Source organism: Phragmites australis, chromosome 10 (genome assembly GCF_958298935.1).
Source record: "Phragmites australis chromosome 10, lpPhrAust1.1, whole genome shotgun sequence".
Taxonomy (NCBI): Eukaryota; Viridiplantae; Streptophyta; class Magnoliopsida; order Poales; family Poaceae; genus Phragmites; species Phragmites australis.
Window position 1 is genome coordinate 16,679,524 of NC_084930.1, and position 22,003 is coordinate 16,701,526.

The window sequence follows — 22,003 nt, forward strand, 5'->3', positions numbered from 1 at the left end:
CCAGCATAGCAAAATCAGTGACAACCCTGTTGCATGTATATGCCTTAACAAGAACAACACTATTCAAAAAATATATTTTACAGAGCTATCAACCATCTTTTATTTTTTTGAAATAGCACTGTTGCAATTTCAAATGGATGTTGGCAAAAATTGCATCAGCATAATGTTTAGCACATTCCTAGTTGCTTTGTTAATTGTCTGTAGTAAATTAGTGTTAAATTGATACAAATTATTTGGTGTTGTACTCCAAGCAAAAACATCCCTGGAATGTGAGTAGAAGTTTCTTTGACTCCACATAGTTAACACCACTCTGAGCCTGGATAGTTTTTCCTCGTCAATTGACCAGTGGATTGAATTTCTGTCTTTATGAAGTAGCCATAGAAATATGTCAGCGTTGTTGTTCCCTCCTTGACAATAGGCAACAAGCAGACTGACGATTGAAGGAGGAGTTCACGGTCTAGGCAACCGAGCATGAAGGTCTCTAGGTCCGAGTGGATCACGAACATGGGCTCACGAGTGGGCCAAGTAGCAGAGGTGTGAGCAGGTAGTGCACCTCGTGTGCTAAAAGGTGTTGGCTGCAGCTGGTGGTGAACCATAGCCGTAGAACAGAACTTTCCTCTTCTTCCACATCTGAACATCTCTTTCTAATATGTTGTCCTCTCTAACTTGAACCTCTCCGTGGTTATAATCTAGCTACCAAACATTCCCAACCAGTTCTCCTATCTCCCACCGTGAATCCATCCATGTGCTAACAACCTATTATCAGAGACACCAGTCCCAGGCAATCTGCAGTCGGACAAGCACTTCACGTGATTCCAGAAGAAGCACAGTGCTATGGATCCCAATAAGAAGATCATCCTGGATGAGATGAAGAATATGAAGCAATCGTTGAAATTCTAGTCATTCGAGGTAGAGCAAAGGCCCGATGACTACTTCAAGCTCTTGGAGGAGTCCCTCAGATTCATGGGTGTGTGGAAGCCACAAATCGAAGCCTCGGTCAGCAACCTAAAGTTAGAAATCAGAATTCTTCACAAACGCCTCGATGGTGATATGCTAGAGCACCCTTCTCCTTCACCGGGCTTGCTCGATCGTCCTGAGAAGGTGGCAGCATCTCACCTAATGGACCCACCAACCATCGGTCCAAGTGGGCACCGTGTTGATCTGCAACACCGGGAGATCGGATTTGGGTCTGGCGTCAACCTATCTCATCTCCCGGTCAAGGGTACATTGGATCACCTTCATACTCATTCTTGTTCAGATGATTTCTCAGCATTGCATCACGTAGGCAGTAGAACATCATCTGGACATTCACCTTGTTCACATGACACGATGGGTAGACTGCTGAAACTGAACTTCCATAAGTTCGATGGTTCTAAGCCGAAGTTGTGGAAGTCTTGTAGTGAGGATTATTTTGGTCTTTATAGTGTGTCCCCATCAATGTGGATCAAAGAGGCGTCTATGCATTTCACAAGTGCCGCTGCTCGCTGGCTTCAATTGGTGGAGCGTAGGTGCGTCAGTTATCTTGGGAACAATTTTGCACAATGGTTCATGACCGATTTGCTCATGATCAACACGACATGCTGATTAGGCAACTTTTCCACATAAAGCAATTAACCACTGTCATAGCTTACGTTGAGCAATTTTCTAAGTTGAGCGATTAGTTAACTGCATATAAATTGGTCGCTAATCCTCTCTATTACACCATGCGCTTTATTGATGCCTTACGAGATGATATTAAGTGCAGGATGTTAATTCAGCACCCCCAAGATGTAGATGCTGCTTGTGTGCTTGCCATGTTGCAGGAAGAAGTAAGGGAATTGACATGGTGTAAAGACTTTCTCAAGTCTAATTGGATGAACTCCAAGTCATCTTTTCGGGGTCCTCAACCATTGCCATCGCTCCCCATTTCTATCTCAAGCAAAGCCCCAAGATCATCTGAAGACAAAAGGGGAACTCAAGCTGCTCGAGCTCAGCCAGCTGAAGATAAATTAACTGCACTACACTCTTTTCATCGAGCTAAAGGGCTATGCTATAAATGTGGAGAGCAGTGGAATAGAGCTCATACATGTGCTCCTGTTGTTCAATTACATGTATTACAAGAGATTTGAGACTTGGTGCCAGATTCTGAAGAAGGTTCTAGTCCAGAGTTCCGATAAGAGACTAGTTTAGATCAAGCTTTCATGGCTATTTCAGAAGTTGTTGTCACTAGTTCTGAAGGCCCTCGCACTATGAAACTTAATGACCATATCTAGCAGGTTCCACTACTCATCCTCACTAATTCTGGGAGTTCTCATACTTCTCTTAGTGAAGCAATTTAATCTACATTGCAAGGTATTTCTCCAATTTTACATCCACTGCAAGTGCAAGTTACTAATGGGAGTAAACTGCAGTGTACATATGAATTAATTGAGGCAGAATGGTTTATACATGACTGCAAATTTCACTCAACTCTGAAGATTCTACCATTGCGGATCTGATCCTAGGAATGGACTGGTTAGAATTATTCTCTCCCATGAAAGTTCATTGGAGTAAAAACTGGATGTCAATTCCTTATAATGGATATTCTATTATCCTTCATGACCTTCTACCTTCCATTCTAGAATGTATTGTGATTGAGCTCTCTAGTATTACTGATCAGCCTTCAGTTAGCCATACTCAAGAAATTCCTCGAGCCATAAAGGAATTACTTCATGCTTATGCTTCATGTTTTGAAGAATCTTCAGAGTTACCTCCTAGAAGATCATGTGATCATCATATACCACTGATTCAAGGTGCTAATCCTATCCGTATTAGACCCTATTGATATGCCCTAGCATTGAAAGATGAGATAGAAAAGCAAGTCCAAGGGATGCTGCAATCGGGTATTATTCAACCCAGTAACAATGCTTTTTCTTCACATGTGTTATTGGTTAAGAAGAAAGATGGTACTTGGCATTTTTGTGTTTATTATAGACACCTTAATGCTTTAACCATCAAAGGCAAGTTTCCATTACCAATAATTGATGAATTGATGGATGAGTTATCTATGGCTAGCTGGTTTACCAAGTTGGACCTTAGGGACGATTATCATCAAATTAGGTTAGCACCTGGTGAAGAATACAAGACATCATTCCAAACACACTCAGGTCATTTTGAATTTTGAGTAACGGCCTTTGTATTGTAAGGTGCACCAAACACTTTTCGGCACGCCATGAACACTACTCTACCACCACCCTTAAGAAAGTGTGTATTGGTCTTCTTTGATGATATTTTAGTGTACAGAAGATCCTTAGAAACTCATGTGGACCATCTCAAACAAGTGTTACAGCTGCTAGCAAAATATCATTGGGAAGTAAAAATGTCTAAGTGTTCCTTTGCTCAAAGGGCAATAGCATATTTGGGCATGTGATTTCTGAAAAGGGTGTTACTAGTGATAGTTCCAAAATCACTATAAAAGAATGGCCCACACCTACTAATGTCAAATAGCTAAGAAGCTTTTTGGGTCTAGCTGGATATTCTAGAAAGTTTGTGAAGTATTTTGCCATTATCAACAAGCCTTTGACTGAGTGGCTAAGAAAGAACTGCATATTTCAATGGTCTTCCATTCATGAGACAACATTTGCTACTTCGCAACAAGCTTTAATGAATACTCTTGTACTAGCCTTACCGAATTTTAACAAACAATTTCAAGTGTAAACTGATGCTAGTGACCAAGGGGTAGGAGCTATTCTTTTACAAGATGGTCATCCTTTGGCTTTCATTAGCAAAGCATGGGGCCCCAAAACAAGTGGTCTTCCTAGTTATGAGAAGGAATATGTTGCTATCCTAGTAGCTATTGAGAAATGGAGGTCATATTTGCAATTAGTAGAATTTATCATATTTACATATCAGAAAAGTCTTCCTCATTTGGGAGATCAGAGGTTACACACTCATTGGCAAATTTATTGGCTTGCAATATAGAATTGTATATAAAAGAGGATCTGAAAATGGTGTGGCTGATGTACTTTCTAGACATTCGAAGCCTTCAGCTCAACTATTGGTAGTTTCTTCATCAAATCCAATTTGGTTTGACTCTGTAAAAGCAGGCTACAATGATGATCCCAAAGCTCAACACATGGTGGTGGCCCTATTGATTGATGCCACTGCTATTTCTCATTTTACTCTACAAAATGGTATTATGAGATATAGGGGCATAATTTGGATTGGGAACAATCCACCATTACAATCTAAGATCCTAGCTACCATTCATGGTTCTGCTCTTGGAGGACATTCAGGTTTCCCTGTGACTTATAGGTGTCTCAAATAACTTTTTTCTTGGAAATGTATGAAGTCAGCAACTCATACATATATGCAATCTTGCATAATCCGTCAATAGGCAAACTTGATAGGGTTAGCTACCCTGGTTTATTGCAGCCTTTACTTGTCCTACTTCTTGTGGCAAGTAATTTCTATGGATTTCATAGAAGGTTTACCCAGCTCTGGTACAACAAATTGCATTATGGTCATAGTAGACAAATTTTAAAGTATGGCCATTTCTTGCCACTGTCCACCCCTCTACTACAACACATGTAGCTCAAATGTTCATGAATAATGTCTACAAATTACATGGACTAACTATATCCATAATATCTCATAGAGATAAAATTTTCACAAGCAAATTTTGGCAAGAGCTCTTTAAGCTAGCAGATATGCAATTACACATGAGCATTGCATACTTTCCTCAGTCTGATGGACAGACTGAGCGAGTTAATTAGTGCTTTGAAACATATTTAAGGTGTTTTGTCCATGCTTGCCCTAAACAATGGCTTAAGTAGTTACCATTGTCTGAGTACTGGTACAACACTAATTTCCATTTTGCTCTTAAGCATTCTCCTTTTGAAGTTCTTTATGGATATCCACCTAGACACTTTGGTTTGGAGTCATCTGTTATTAGTTCAGTATCTGATGTTGACCAGTGGCTTTCTGAAAGATCATTGATGCAATCAGTAATCAAGCAACATCTGGAAAGAGCTCAAAACCTAATGAAGCAACAGGCTGAAAAGAAAAGGTCAGAATGTGTCTTTGCTGTCAATGACATGGTGTTTCTAAAGTTACAAGTGTCAATGCCATATGTGCAGTCTTCTCTTGCTTCTAGATCTTGCAATAAGTTGTCCTTCAAGTACTTTGGACCATTTCACATTATGCACAAAATTGGTTCAATGGCTTATCGGTTGGATTTACCAAGCCGTAGCTCTATTCACCCAGTTTTCCATGTTTCTCAGCTCAAAAAAGCAATCAACAACACTCAAGTGATATCTAAACTTCCTAACACTGTTACTAAATTTCAGGTTGCTGAACATGTCTTGCAGCAGCTCATCATCAGAAGGGGTGACAAATCGATCGTGTAAAATCTGATCAAGTGGTCTTGCATGCCAAAGGAGTTATCTTCTTCAGAGGACATAGAGGCACTGCGCCCAGCCTTCCCTTATGCACCTACTTGGGGGAAAGCAGGTTCTCAAGCGTCGAGGACTATCAGTGTTGTTGTTCCCTCCATGACAATAGGCAACAAGAAGACTGATGATCGAAGGAGGAATTTGCGTGCCAGGCAACCGAACGTGAAGGTTACACTACATCAGAATAGCTTATTAGTAACGTGTGATAACCCTCAATGATGGGTCTAGATCTGGACTCGTCACTAATGACTATACATTAGTGATGAAGTCATTAGTGATGGGTCGAGTCCAGACCCGTTACTGATGTATGTTTTAAAAAAACAAAAAAGGAAACATTTTTTGGCCTGAAATTTTTTGTGACACCCAACTAGTCACAAGCTAGTCACCCGACTAGACAGAAGTCACACAAAATATGTACACACGTGTGCAATTCATAGCACTCGAACCCAAGACCTCTCAGCTCACGTGATCCGATCTTACAATCCCATCACAGTGATACTACTGATGATAATAGGATATGTTTTCCTTTTAATCCTTGCTTCTTGAAACTTTGTTATAATTATTTGGGTCTTTAAATGACCACAAATTAAAAAGTTATCAACTGCAAAGTTGTATATGTCGTTGAGTTCTACAATATAAAATTTGTCTCCATCCGACTCCGTATGAAAAAGTTGTGTCTAATCTGTACAATATTCAGTAAAACAGCCATAACTCTTGCATACGGAGTTCAATTTTGACGTTCGACCTCTACTTTCAAAGCTAATGAGGAGGCGCATCCGAACAATACACATCTTTAGATCTGTAACTTTCTTAAACCCCAAAAAGACTCAGAAGACACTCGACGGAACCTCTGAAGTTTTTGGTATAAAATTAACCTTCTCAAATTTACCTAAAATTTTTTGGAGACATAATGTTACATCTGAAAGTCAGTGATATGCAGACTTTTCATCAATCTGACTTACCAAACTCACGACAAAATATTTGAATTAGTTGTTTTCTTTATGGCCCTATATGTGGATTTTTCAAGCATTCCTACTAGTTTTTAAACATTTATTTATGTATCTATATTATTTCAAATAAAAAAGCAATCAACTACAAAGTTGTAGATCTCGTCGAGGGATATAATTTTCATATAAAGTTTGTCATCATCTAACCCTGTATGAAAAAAATTATGAATTTTCGAAATGAGTGGCATTTAATCATCAGTGAAGGGTTATAGCTACCACCCGTCACTAATGACTCAATCTCAAGCACTTCTATGAGCAATTAGTGATGGATCATAGTTGTCATCCATCACTAATGATTGGTCAAAATCTCATAAAGTGCTTGAGATTCTGACCAATCGTTAGTGACAGGTGACAACTATTACTCGTCACTAATGACTTTCGCATTAGTGATATGTAATAGTTATCACTCGTTACTAATGACTGGTTGAAATCTCATAAAGTGCTTAAGATTCTAACAGGTCATTAATGACTAGCCCCAACACTAAGTAGCCTAAAGGCTATCTTTTGTGACGTATGTCGTCTCTAGCTATTATTAATGACTCTATCATTAGTGACGGACGTTCATGTGAGCCATCACTATGATTTTTATTGATTGGTGATTTACTCTCCCGCCACTAATGATGTGTCATTAGTATTGGGTCTTGGTCGGGTCTCTTCCTAGGGTCACATTTGTGATGGCCCATCATTGGATCCGTCACTAATAAAATATTAGTGATGATTTTTGTAACACCCTAAATCTCAATTTTTTGCAATAATTTAAAATTTTGCTAGAATTAAATAGGAGTTATTTTTTATTATTCAATTTAGATGGAAAAATTAATTGCTAAATTTAATTTGGCCTTGGTTAAATGTTTGTTGCATTCATACTGTTGTAGATGCAATAAGATTTTTATGCATGGAAAAAGTTTGCGAAAATTCGTAGGAAGTTGCTCATTTAAAATCCCTTTTGAAAATTGATTGAAATTTAAAAAGAAAAGGTTTTCAATATTGGAAAAGAGCTCTTGGGCCAAAATCCTTTTCTCCTCGGCCCATTCATCCTTCCTCACCCTCCATTCTTTCTTCTCTCGAGCGGGCCGCCCTTTTTTTTCCTTTTGCCCTGGCCCAATTCTCCTCCCCCCCCCCAACCCCTCTTCTTTTCTCCCCGTGGGCTGCTCCCCTCCTCCTCGCACCGGCCCAAGCCAACCGAGCCTGCCTACCCGACAACCGAGCCGCTCCCTCCCCACCCCGTCTCTTTGGCAAGCGGGCCCAGCCCGAGCCGCCGAGCCGAGTTGTCAGCCGAGCTGTCGCCGATCGGCTCACCTTCTTCCTCCTTCGGCCGAGCCCCGAATCGCCGCAGCTGTTTCATTCAGCGCCTCCCCGTGCATTCAATCGCCAATTATTTCGCATGGCCGTGATCCTCTCCCTCCCCTCTCTTGATTTTGACTGTTTCCCCCTTGATTTGCCCCTCTTAAGTATGGAAACTGAAGCTTTATTGCCATTTAGCTTCGCTGGCCAATCCCTTCGATTCCGGCCATCCCTCTCCCTCTCTCTCGCATATAAGCTCCCCATCGCTCTCCTTGCAAGTTTCCTCATCTGAAACACCCATTTCCCCTCTTTCTCATGCACGGAATTGAGCTCGCCACTGTCTCCGCTATTGTTGATGGTAAGAAGCTTGCCTCCGCCTTGATTCTCCTCGGCCGAACCTTACTTAACCTCATTTCTTCCGTTTTTGGTGTCGCTGGACCTCAAGAAGCTCACCCTGACTCTTCCCGGAGCTCAATTCACCACCGAACGTTGTCCCCGTCGTGTCTCCGTCAACCGCCGCCTTCCTCTCCATCGCAGGCCATCTCCGGAGCCCCTCCACCACCATCGAGCCCACAGTGAGACTCCCCGTCCTCTCCTCTCTCTATTGTGCCAAGCGCAATTGAAAACCGTGGCCGGAGGCACCTTTTTACGTCGCGCCGGCGAGCTTCTGGTCACTCGCCGCCGTCGGCCGCCACCCGACCCGTTCAGCGCCGCCGTCCACCGCCTCAATTGAATCTCAGCCACCCAATCGTCATCCAATGGCCCGAATTAGACCAGCCAATAACCCTTGGAGCCCCGGTCTACCGTGAGCCATGGACCGGCCATAAGGCCGTGGTCCACAGGGCTCGTAGACATATTCCATGGAATATTTTAACAGCATAATAAATCAATAAATGCTTTATTGCGTCATAAATCCACTTTTTCAGTATAAAAACAATTCGGTATTTCTCTGTAAATCAAGTAAAATTTGCAGAATAGCCCCCATAACTTCAAAAGCTTATAACTTTTTGCTCGTAGCTCCGATTTAGTTGATTTTCACGCCCAGATGTTTGTGCTAAAAAAGTATAGGGTGTAACCTCCGTTCTAGTGACACATGGTGTAGCATATGGTGATTTCAATATAATTTGCCAAATGATCAATATTATTGTGGTCAAACATCTCATTCATCGGCATAACTTGTTGTGTAAGCATAAACAGTGAAACACTTGCCGATGAATCAAGAGGTCTAATTTCTTGTTATACACTACTAAAATTATTAACATGTGATGGCTCATAATTATTGGCCGAACCCATCATATCAATTCGGCCATAATGATTATTCATCGGTATGTTAGTTTGTGATACACTAGGTGATGCAAATATTGCTGATGAATTAGGAGGTAAAAATTCTTGTTGCATGCTACTAATATGATTAAAATTCGATGTACTGGCATTATTCAACATGATATATTGTATACCATTACCGCCATATAATCCTTCCACAATACTTTTATGACTATAGAACATAGGCATAGCAGCATTAACAGATCTATTTAATGTACTTGCAAATTGTACCTCGGGCGTGGTGTAGATGGATGGCGTGATGAAGTTGTTGGAATTGATCTTGAGTCCATATTGCACCATGGCTGAAGAAGTCGATTCCCCAGCAGAGTCACCAAAATGTGTTGGCACAAAAATATGGATCCTCGCTCCAACACACGAGCACCTCGTGTGCAATCCGTAGCACCACACGCAGGGCGTTCTGCAACGGAGATAACTATTGCGCTTTCGTAGCAACGAGTGACTGATTTACGAGCAAATCGACAAAGGATAACTAACCCGGTGAGCAGCACCTGAGAAACCCAGTCGGGCACTATGGCGACGGATCTTCGAGATCAAGAACGAGTAGCAGCAGGAGGAGTAATAAGACTATAGGAGCTAGGTAGAAAAATAGTAGATGCATGTTGCTATTTGATCGATTGTTGTATCTTTCAATCGGCCATGACCCTCTCATATTTGAAGGGCAGTAGGTTTTAGCCGTAAAAGATCAGGACTCATAATTCAAAACAAACAAGACTTACAGATATGGTTCAGCTATGCCTACTTGATCTCCAAACTTTCTATAATAAACATATATTTCCTATTTGAACAGGTAAAACTCTCATATATCTACCTGAATATACTTTAATGTAGTTCGGCCTTCTTAGATTCAACCAACTCTTTCATTTGTCTGGAGACCAACTGTGCAAACAAACAGTGATCACTGGTCGCCTGGTCATTGGTCATGACCATTGATAGTGCTCACTAGCCTGAAATCACTGTTCGAATACGCATGGAATCGAATTCGGATAGTACGATTTACCACATTTTAATTCAAATGCGAATACGGATCTGGATATCCTCGAATACGAATACGAATCGGATAGTTCGAATAGGAATTCGCATTCGGATATCTACTCGATCTTCGAAATTCAGGTCGAAAATTTAAATTTTTGAAAAAATTTAAATGAAATTTGATAAAATTCGACTGAAATTTGCTCTAATTTGATTGGGCCGGAATTTAAGAAATTTTGTTCAAAATTCATGTTGGAAATTTAAATTTTTGATCAAATTTAACTGAAATTTGACTGAAATTTGTTCCAATTTGATTGGGTTGGAATTTCGTTCATATCTGAAATTTCTAAAACTTCAGCAAAATTTGGTTCCCTGGTTGGTGGATACGGATACGAATCGGATATATTTCGAATTCAGATATCCACATTTGAATCCGAATCTCGAAAACGAATTTGGATATATCCATTTTAGTATCCATTTCAGAAAGGAATACGGATATGGATACCCATATTTGTATTTTAACGGATACGGAATCGGATAATTCGAATTTCCTGTCATCCATTTCCACCCCTAATTGGTCATGACCATTGATAGTGCTCGCTAGTCTGAAATCACTGTTCACTGGTCTGAAATCACTGTTCACTGGTCGAAAGTTATAATTCCCTAGTCATGTACTGTTCATACAGTCGTGGTACTATTTACCCGATCATGGTACTGTTTACATGGTTGCGCATTAAGTCAGTCATCGCTGTAATGACCACTATAAATACCAAATCTTGTTATCAACACATGCCCTTCTGTTTTTGGTAAAGCTTGCATACCGAAAAATACTTTCATGCGTAATAATCGTGAACAACTTATTATCTATTTCTAGCCATCACTTAGGATGATAGTAAATGATATGTCGGCTATGTATGCTCTTAGGGCGATGATAAATGATATGTCGTGGTACTATTCATCTGGTTGTGTTACTATTTATCCAGTCGCGGATGGTATTGTTCATCTTATCGTAGTACTGTTTATCTGGTCATGATATTATTCATCTAGTCGCCTATTAAGCTAGTCGTCACTGTAATAACCATTATAAATATTAAATCTTGTCATCGACAACATCTTTGGCAGTCGTGACTATGGCCAAGTTCCTGCCTCAAGAGACCAAGTTGTGGCCAGTGACCAAATTCCAGCTTTTGAAGACTGGCTTCCATTTATTGAAGATCGGATTCCACCTTCTAAGAGGAAGACCAGGTTCTACCTTCTGAAGAGCGGCATCTAATTTCCCGCTTCCAGTTTCTAATGACCGGGTACATGTAGCTCCCATGACTAAAGCAAAAGCACGACAAATACAACAACAGGTGAATCTATTTCTAGTTACTTCAATTAATCTTGGTGAGATCTTTATACTACTTAATGTAAGTACATTACTTGTGCTTCGGTATACAAGTGAACATGACGATAATGAGAGTGATGATAGGACTGAGGATAAAGATATTCCTGCTCAGTTTTCCTAGTTGGCACAAGGACGAGTTAAGTTAACCCTGAGGGAGAAGAGGAAGGCTGGGTTACGCCTGTTCTCCACGTATTCTGGTCCAAGCACATAAGGAGACGATAAGAAGATTCAAGTTTAAATTGGACTTGGATTCAAATCGATATAGAAGATGGAAGAGGAGTTGGTATTAGTCTTACCAGTCTGATTGGCACGCCTACGCCGTGCCTGTTTTTATTTTACTATGTAGAGCACGATAAAAAAAGACTAAAAAAATTAGGTTCACAAATTTTGTACATTTCAATTTTTATTTATGGAATTATTAATATTAAATACATTCAATTAATTATAGAGAAAATAATAGTACTTTTGTGCATGCACATAGTTTTAACATGTAGTTAGAAGTAATACTAACCTAAAATAATTCGTTTCATATTTTTTAAGTTTTAGATATGTTTCTTTGTATTTTAGATTTTTTCAACCGATTTAATAATGTAAATAATATTTATTTCGACATTTTTTAGAATTTTTTTTAAAATTACATATATATGTACACGTATATACATATGTACATATGTATATATGTATATACATATGTATATACGTATATTTGTATACATATACGTATATATACATGTATATGTATACATATACGTATATATACATATATACATACTCACTGCTACAGTAGCTACAGTGGTAGAGGCTCTTAGATTTCACCGATTCCGGTCACTTTAGTATATAGTAGTTGATGAGTACTTGTTGAAAAGTTTATTACGAGAAGATGAGTCAAAAAGTTTGTGTAGCTTTCCACCCTCTCTTTTTTGGTTTGAGTGTAGCCTTTCAGTCTCCTAATCGGGGTCCTCCTATACATCAAGCCTTTGGAAATGCTCACCGGATTAGGTGGCCCAGCAAAATATTGAACTAGGATTTCTCTAAAATATTGAACAAGTGCATTCAAAATATTATTTAAGAATCCAAAAATAAGAAAAAAATATCTTCATCATGGTTATCATTTTGTTGCATTCATTCTAAACATACCATGATGCAAACAGATTTGAAAACAGCCTCACAGTTTGAGAGAAAATGCATTTAAAGTTTGCAAATCAATCCACTCCACCCAGCCCACCAATCAGAGCACGCCGCCTGTCAGGAATGTGCACTCCCTCCTGCAGTGGTCTGTAGCCGTTCACCCGCCCTCTCAAAGCGCCCGATGTGGACAAGCGCTGATTTCCCCCTAATTGCCGGGCTTTTGTTGACGTGTGTTGTGGGCCTCTCTGCTTCTGCCTTCGAGTAGGCTTCCGGCTGCTGCGATTGATGGGGCCGTCCGCCCATGATATGATCTACCTTGACCCTCCTGGAGTGTGATGTGCTACCGGCCGGAAAAACAAGGTCGAACTCCACTGCCAGGGAGGGTTAAGGCCACCAAGCTAAATCATATCACTGCCAATTTTTTTTTTAGGTCACACCGCCAAAGTTTTAATGGAGTCACATACAAATACACAGCTGGGTTCATGTGGACTGGGCTGGAGGCTATCGATCCTGACTTCTGAGTCCAGCACATAACAATAGAGCCAGCTTCTCGATACTCCTTATGTACGATCCGGTGGAATTTATGGTAAATATTAGGAAGAAAATAAATTAGTCTGAGAATAACGGTTGAAAATTATCATCTATGTTCTTTTGGAGGCTTGATCTCCGAACCTTTTGTTAAAAGTTCGATCTTCAATATTATCATATCTTTTCACGGTACCTCTTCGCACCTACGAAACCTTCCATTGGTTTCGCCGGCTCGACCTCCCGAAGTCTCGGTCCTCCAAAGCCTCGGCCTCTCAAAGCCCCAGCCCTCTGGGGTCCCGCTTCTCAAAGCCTTCACCTCCATGTTCTATACCTCCCGAGGACCCCACCTCGGGTTGATCGGGCTGCCTTTCTGAAGACAGCAAGGTGAGTCAGTAGGTCCTGAGAAGATCTGCCAAAAGGGGAGCGCCGGTCGTACTTTGCCTGCAAGGAAGTGATCGGCATTAAAGGCCTAGGCTAATGGACGTCACTCTGACACCCTGGCGTGATGAGGGCTATCCTGACACCCCTGATAGTGCGGCGCCGGGCCGCAATTGGCGACCGGCTCGCCCCCTTCAGGGGGTAGGCACCACGATAATTACCACGGTGGATATTTATCTTTCCGATAGGATAGAAGGTCTAGTAATTCGGTCAGATTTTGAATATTTGTATGTTATGATAACTTGTACGTCAAGCTACATGGCCCTATAAATAGGAGGCCATGGTCCTCTGGGAGAAGGACAGACACAGCGGGAAAGAACACGCAAGATAGTGAACACTGTGATACTCCACCCAGAGTGATATATTTTTCTATCATCAATATATTTGTGGTGTTCCTTCCTCTCAAATTTCGTCTCCAAGCTTCAGTCTCCTCCTTAGAAGAAACTCTCACCATACTTGCTGGGGCAAGACGAACTCTTGCTCCAATAGCATGCCGTCTGTGGGGACTCAAACACAGAAGTGCTCAGAGAGGTAGGAATCCACCCGGAAATCCACCAAAGGATTAGCTAAAACCGCCATACCCACCGTTGCAAGCATGCAACCATATGCATGGCTGCCTTAGCCATACGCACCGTATGCATGCTCCAGCCCCGCTACCGTATAGGACAGTGTCCCTCCGACCTTGGCCAACTCAGAACCCTGAGTCGGTACAGGAACTCTAGACGGCGCAGAGGCCTTCTAGCGTCTGCACGACAAAGACCTCACCGCCTCAGGAGAGGACGTTGCCAAAGCCACAGCCAAGCAGGCCGCCTTCCAATGGCTCTAGGCGGTCCAACCCAGGAGTGATCGTACCTGGGCTTGGTCCACAGGTGTCCCCTTTGACCACACCTGGAATACCTCGAGCGAGCCAATATCTTCGGAAAGTCTGTCCACCTAGCGCCCTACTTGGGCCCCTCAGGCGAAAGAGGGTTCCAAGGAGACAGAGGGCTCCAGGGTGCGCGGACCCCGCCAGTTCCTATGACGTCGCCCTCGCAATGTCAACTGCGTGCAGGGAACCCTAAACCCACCTCGTCTGGTGAGGCATAGTCAGAACCACTTCGGCTCCAAAAACCGGTTCAACGAGCAGCCTCGATGGTCTCCCAAAGGGGAGGAGCCCCTGGGGAAACCATAGGCTCCGGGACACACCGCCTTCGGCAGCGACCCTGACGCAACTCCAAGCTCCGGCGCCCCCGGAGGCACACGGGTGCATCCTGCACAGACTAGGGCGCGACCACAACACCAACAACTGTCGCACCCTCATGACCATCCGGGGGGAATACCTCGGAAGGCAAGCAGAATACCTGGTCGCAGAAGGAGCGGGTGAAGGACGACGTAGGGTTCGAAGGCCTGGGGCAAACTCCCGGGCAAATCCCCGGCGCCTCAACCCTGCACCGTCACTACCAACCCTGCTGCCAACGGTACCACATCCAGCAACAATAACTGAGTCAGGGACACGCCGTCGCCAAGCTCTGAACAGAATATCTCCAGAGCCGGGCAGCGGCCAAGGACCGAGGCGGTGAGGACTGCCTCTCTTAACTAGCCTTCGACTATGCCTCCAACATGCCGTCGCCAGGCTCCGGACGAATTACCTCCATGGTCGGGCAATGGCTAAAAGCACAGAGGTTCAAGCACCGCCTCTCCCAGCCTAGCCACATGCTTCGAGGTCACCAAGCCTCACAATAGAGGCTTTATTCCTACAAAGGTATATCCATTATTAACTACCAAGTAGTTTACCTAGTGATCCGTCTTTCATACAGTAAGTTTAGAGTCTGTTGGAGGCCTCCAACCTTACGGCTAGGAGTCTTTTTTCAATAAATAGCTACTATGTAGAAGCAGTAGAACTGAAGTCACATTTTCACTTAACATGCACAGTTATATCACTTAGCTATGTTTTATGCTACAAATAGCTTCTCATTGCCAACAGTAGACTGCAAAATTTAGCTAGTATAACCATGCAATATCCCTACACTCCTGCAGACGCAGCGTGCCTACGTCGCCTGGGGGGCGGGTCTACCCAAGTTTCTTGGAAGGCATTGTGCGGCCTCGGAAGCGTAGTTACCACGTATCAAGGGATTTCCTTGATAGACCGTGTTGCGGCGCCACCCGTAGGACATCTTCGGGTGGCGTGACAAGCCCACATACCGCGGATGCAGCATGCCTAAGTCAACTGAAAGGCAAGACTGCCTAGATTTCCTAGAAGGCATTACGTAGTCTCGGTAGACAGTGAGGCCAACACACCACGAGCGCCGCTTATGCCTAGGTCACCTGCAAGGCAGATTATGCCCAGGGTGCCCTGGAAGGCATTTGCATAGCCTCGGGTGTCGAAGCCATGCCCCAGGGGATGTCCCCGATGGCAGAGTTGCGGTGCTCCGAGGAATGCTGTCACAAGGAATCCTCATTGCATGACATATCTACACACCGCGGGCGTAGCATGCCTAGGTCACCTGGAAGGCAAGATTGCCTAGGTTTCCTAGAAGGTATTGTGTAGCCTCGATAGTGTGTAGATGCCAGTTATCAAGGGACTTCCTTGGTAATGTAGTTGCGGTGCCCCCGGAGGATTTATCCGGAGATATGACAAGCCCACGCACCAGTAAGCATCGCTTGTATAAACCTAAGGTCACCTGAAAAGGTTTCCCGGAGGGTAGGCTTTGCCCTGGTAGGAAGTGTAGCCCACACACCGCGGGCGTAGCATACCTAGGTCACTTGGGGGGCAAGACTTCCCAGGTTTCCTGGAAGGTATTGTGTAGCCTCGATAGTGTGTGGACACCGCATATTAGGGGACTGCCTTGATGTGAGGATGCGGTGCTCTAAGGAATGTTGTCGCAAGGAATCCTCTCTGCACAATATGCTTATATACCATGGGCGCCGCTTATGCCTAGGCAGATTATACCCAGGGTGCCCTAAAAGGCATTGCATAGCTTCGATCATATAAATGCCATGCGCCAAGGCACATCCTTGGTGGACGTTGCGATCCACCCCGAGCGTTTCTTTGGAGCAAGACAAGCCTACACACCACGGGCGTAGCATGCCTAGGTCACCTGGAAGGCAAGACTGCCTAGGTTTCCTGGAAGGTATTGTGTAGCTTCGATAGTGTGTAGGACTTTTGGCATTAATACATGCCAAGGAGCTTTATCAAACCTCCAGGAAAAATAGAGAGTCTTACCAAAACCTTCGACAAAAATGGAGAGTATTACCAAAACCTCCAACAAAAATAGATAGTCTTACCAAACCTCCAACAAAAATGAAGAGTCTTACCAAACCTCTGACAAAAACGGAGTCTTACCAAAACCTCCAACAAAAATGGAGAGTCTTACCAAAACCTCAGACAAAAACGGAGAGTCTTACAAAACCTCCAGCAAAAACAGAGAGTCTCACAAAAACCTTCGACAAAAATGGAAAACCATACAAAACCCTCTGGTGAAAACGGAGAGCTTTACCAAAACCTCCAGTAAAAATGGAGAGCTTTACCAAAATCTCCGGTAAAAACGGAGAGCTTTACCAAACTTCCGGTAAAAACGGAGAGCTTTACCAAACCTCCGGTAAAAACGGAGAGCTTTTTCAAACCTTTGCACAACGGAGAACCTTACAAAACCTCTGCACCACGGAAAGACTTCTGAAAACCCCACAAGATAAAGATGTTTCTTCGAAACTCCACCAGACTAAAAGATTTTGAAAAGACCTAACAGGAAGGTACCCCGGCATCTTGAAGGCTAATGCCTCCATGCCGAAGGGGTACGAAACTCGCTGGTCTCCAAAGAGCACCGCACACAAATCAAAGAGGTATAAAGATCCCCCTCCCTACAGGGGAAGGTATGATCACGTGACTCAAATACGTATGGTGAATAGGTAACAAATTACCCTACCATCTCCTTTGGAAACCCCTGTTACATATTATTTTATGAGGGTTATACTAACATTTAATAAAAGCCCGTGCCTCACGGCACGGGAAACATAGTGGAACCCCGACTATCCATTATAAAGACCGCCAAGCCGGGCAGCGGCTAAGGGCCGAGGGAGTCATGGACCGCCTCTTCCGCCTGGTCTTTCGCTTCGCCTCCAACGCGCCGTCGCCAGGCTCCGGATGAAATACCTCCAGAGCCGGGCAGCAGCTAAGGGCCAAGGGGGTCGCGGACTGCCTCTTCCGCCTAAACTTCGGCTTCGCCTCCGACGTGCCGTCGCTAGGCTCCAAACGGAAAACCTCCGGAGCTGGGCAACGGCTAAGGACTGGGGGGTCGCGGACCACCTCTCTCGCCTAAACGTTCGGCTGCGTCTTCGACACATCATCACCGTCAACCCGGACAGTCGCTAAAGAACCCAAAGGGTCAAGGACCACCTCCGGAGCTCATCTCCCAAGGTTCCAGAGGGATTTCGCTGAGTCAAAAATCTAGAACAAATTAGGAAGCAGGCCCCTACCAGCCCCAGGCCCGAGGAGTACGCAGTAACCAGGGACGACGAGGTCGCCACTACTCCACCCAGTTCTCCTTAGCTACCATACGTATCCATCGGTCGTCAGAAAAACTAGCCATCGCCTTTGAAGGGACGAAGAAGTACGAGCACGCATGCATGCGGCCACCCATTCGAAAGGTCCTCTCGCATTGCGATATGGAAGGAGACACGACCGTTCTCGAAGATCCACATTATATTATTAAACAACTAGTACATCCAGGGGATACAGACTAAAACAACTGTACAGAAATTGCCATGAACAAGATAGATCCCTACGGAGCAAATCAAGGCGAGAAAGAGTACAAGGTGACTAAGTCCAGCCGTGATATGGATATATCACAGCGTCACCAAGTACGTCATCCCGGTGACTGCCTTCACCTCCTACGGGTCCCGGTAGGGCCCACACATGAGACAGAGGACGCTGAGGAGTCCGAGGAGGTCATTGGCGAGGCCTTCTCCCTTGCCTTCCCTGCCTCTTCCTACTTCGCCGCTGGGCCCACAGACGTCAGCTTACTCTCCTTTTGTAGGAGATTCCAGTCGATCTCCTCGTCGTCATCGGAGATATCAATGATCTCGACAAGCATGCCCTCCCTGACCAAAGGTCAGGCCGAAGCGACGGACAACCGCCTCCCCTACAAAGGTGGAAGCAGTTTCGCCTCCGACCCCTCTGCTGACGACTGAAACAGCCCAGCTCCCGAAGGAGCCATCGAGATCATTGATGTCTCCGAGGAGGATGAGGAGGAAGACGATGCCATACTAAAGTCAAGGTTAACTGCTTGCTCATGGGGATGTAGAGACTCCAACCGGGTAACCCCGGCTTTATACCCGGGCCAAGCAGCCACGTAGGTCCAGAAGATGAAGGGGACGAACGTCGCCTGTCCTCCCATTAAACACCTGGGGAAGGGGCTGTGGTGATATCCGGTTTCCCTTCAACACGTGGCAGCACTCCAAGATGAATGCCTCGTTTTCTCACGCGGACGTCCTGTCACATTAATGACCCAAACTATCACGTCCAAAATTTTTAATCACGTAATTAAGCATAGTAATGCTTTTTAAGCATTATGTTTAATTTTGAGTAATTATAATTTGGAATACTAATATAATTCGTTTGAAACCATTTGGATGAGAGAAAGAAATCCGGGAGAGAAAAGGATTGAATTCGCAGCGAAAATGGACCCTTTTCACTTATCTATGGGCCCCACATGTGGCCCCACCCTCCAACCACTCAAGTGGGCAGCCCCCACCTGCCCTCTCTCTCTCTCTTCCACCTGCTCCTCTCACTCCCCACCGTGTTCCAACCGGCCACAAGGAGGAGCTTCCCCTCCCACTCAAGCTCTCACTCTCTCTCTCCATTTCTTCCAAAATCCGAGCTCAAGAGAGGGATTGAAGGTATGCATGTGGTACCATTGCATTCTAGAGCTCATAAGCTACTCATCCATCCAATTCATTTTCGTTTTCTCGAAAGATTCGAGCCGGATTTGATGTCTTTTGGTGTTCTTGGTTGAAGCACATGTAACACCGGACTTCATCGATTTCCCTCTATTTCCTCCATTCCTCGGTGGTCACCCAACTCCACAAGCATCTTGAGTAAGTCTCTTAGGCTCCCCATGGCAAGAATTCGTGATTTCGTTGATCGATTTCGAGTTTTAGCAAAGTTCATGAGTTTTTGAGGTTTTGGACCAAAATAAGGATTTAGATGAGATTTGAGTTAGGAATCGATTTACTAGGTTGATGAGTGAATTCTAGACTCTATAAATCATCTCAAACATGTTCCTCTTTAGTTTGGAAAAGATCGCAATTCGATTTGGCACATTTTCCCCCAAAATCAGAGAAGTTCTGGGCAGTGCGGAGTATCCGCATAAAAGTGCAGATAGTCCACAAAAATGCAGAGGTTCCGCATCAAAGTGCGAAGGGTCCGCATCAAATGGCAATTTGAATTGTATTCAAGATTTTCTTAGGGTTAAGCTACAAAGTTAGTCTAGAACTCTTGGTATGGTATATGCACAGGAGTATGTAGCATAGATTCAAGTTTGGAGTTAAATCGATCGATGAATCGTTGAAAACACATTTTTAGTCCAGGTCCAGAGTGTCCGGACAAAAGTTTGGAGGGTCCGCATATGTCCGGAGTATCTGGAGAATTCTCCGGATAGTCCGGAGTTTGCCTGAGTTGCGCAATGTCCGGATGTTCCACATAATTTTGCGGATAGTCCGCATATGTCTGGAGGTTCCGGAGAATTCTCCGGAGGTTCGTACTTCGGCAACTTTTCAAATTGGTTCAAGTCCCAAATTTGTTATAGCTCGTATGTTTGCACTTTTAACATGTTTTGCGCATCTTATGGCATGCATTGTTGCATTTCATCCATACTCATGGCATTGCACGCATTATTCTTTTTAGAGAACATCGATCCAATGATCCTGGCGAGCGAGGGCGGTCCGGAGGCACCCCGCCTTTGTTAGCCAATGCATCAAGGCAAGCAACTAAGAATATTGATCCCTCTTGTGTAATTGGATAAGTCTAAAATCGATGAAATATGCTTATGTATATATGCATGTTTAGTGAGTCATTGTCGGGTACCAATGGATAGAACCAATGCCGATTGCATTCTTCTACTTTGAATACTTGTGTGTTTACATTCCTTGTAGCCTTGAGGTATTGTCAATGTCTAGGTATGAGTTCAACTTATATACTTAGCCATGCTTAGGTCATTCCGTAGAAGTCGAATGACGGTGCATCCTGTTGTTCGCGTGCATAGGACCTTCTTATGATTACATACACTTGTTGAGGTTGACATGGTTTTATGAGTGGTGAGTATGAGGCGAGGTGTGGGCGGTGCTAGGAGGTGTTTTGTCCTGCCCGGATGTGGAGTTCCCCTTGGTAGGTCGATAGAGGAAACCAGACACCGTAGACTACTTTGCGCCGGTTAAGCACCAATCATCGGTATTCTTGGCTTTAGAACTTACCTTACTCACCACATGCCGATCTAATGGAAAGGCGAGCCGAATACCTTTGCAGCTGTGGCTTTGTGGGTGTGAACATCGACGGTGTGAGTGAGCGAGCTTGTAAGTGGTACTAGTTTGCTCCGGGAGTAGTTCTAGTATCGCCGCACTGAACGATGCATGCCCCACACGGTTGGGGCTGGTTGGGAAAGGTTGTCATGAGTACCCCCTTGTGTGCACTTTGGCCGGTGGCACAAGCCGAATGGTCCTCGTGTTGTGTGGGTCCAAGAGTATTCTCCTGCAGGGTGTATAAATAGTTCAAACTGCCGCGCTCTCGGTCATGAGCATGCTTCTGTCCATCTGCATCGGTCGTAGAGTTTCGAGTATGGCTTATGGTTTGGTATGTGGGAGATGGTGATGTGGGCACTTGTTACTTATTGATATACATGTTGTTTACAGTTACACTTGTTCAGTTGTTAATTGCAAGGTAGTTTTCATATGTTTTGGTTAAGTTTCAGTCGCTCACACATATGTCAAGGAGCCTTAGTGCATATGTTTTATTTAACCTGTGGTTCATCCTTGCTAATGATCAATGCATAATCCTTGGAGCCGAGCTATGTATATGTGCTTTATATGGTTTAAGTCTTGCGAGTACCTTCATACTCATCCCTGCGCTTTCAAGTACTCCTGTTGCTGTGGAAGAGGCGGTGTTTGGCTACTTCGTGCCCGCTGATGCAGGTGCCTAAGGACATATGGCTCCATCCCCTTTTTGTTGTATAGGTTTTAGTCTTCTGCTGCTTAATTCTTTTGCTGGTTAGGAGTTGAGCAGGTTTTAGTCTCCTCCTAGCTCTCTTTTGCCGTAAATTGTGATAACTTGTTGCATGCTTAACAACTTGTAATATAATGTTAATTACTCGCTCTTTCTTAAACTTTGTTGTGATGTACATGTTGGAAAGGCATGTATTCCGATCTTGGGCATAAAACACGCACCGGGACTACCGGGATGATATTCTGGTTAATCATCGAGGTTATGATTATGAATAATGATCCTCCTGATGATTAATTAGAATACTATTTAAATGGTT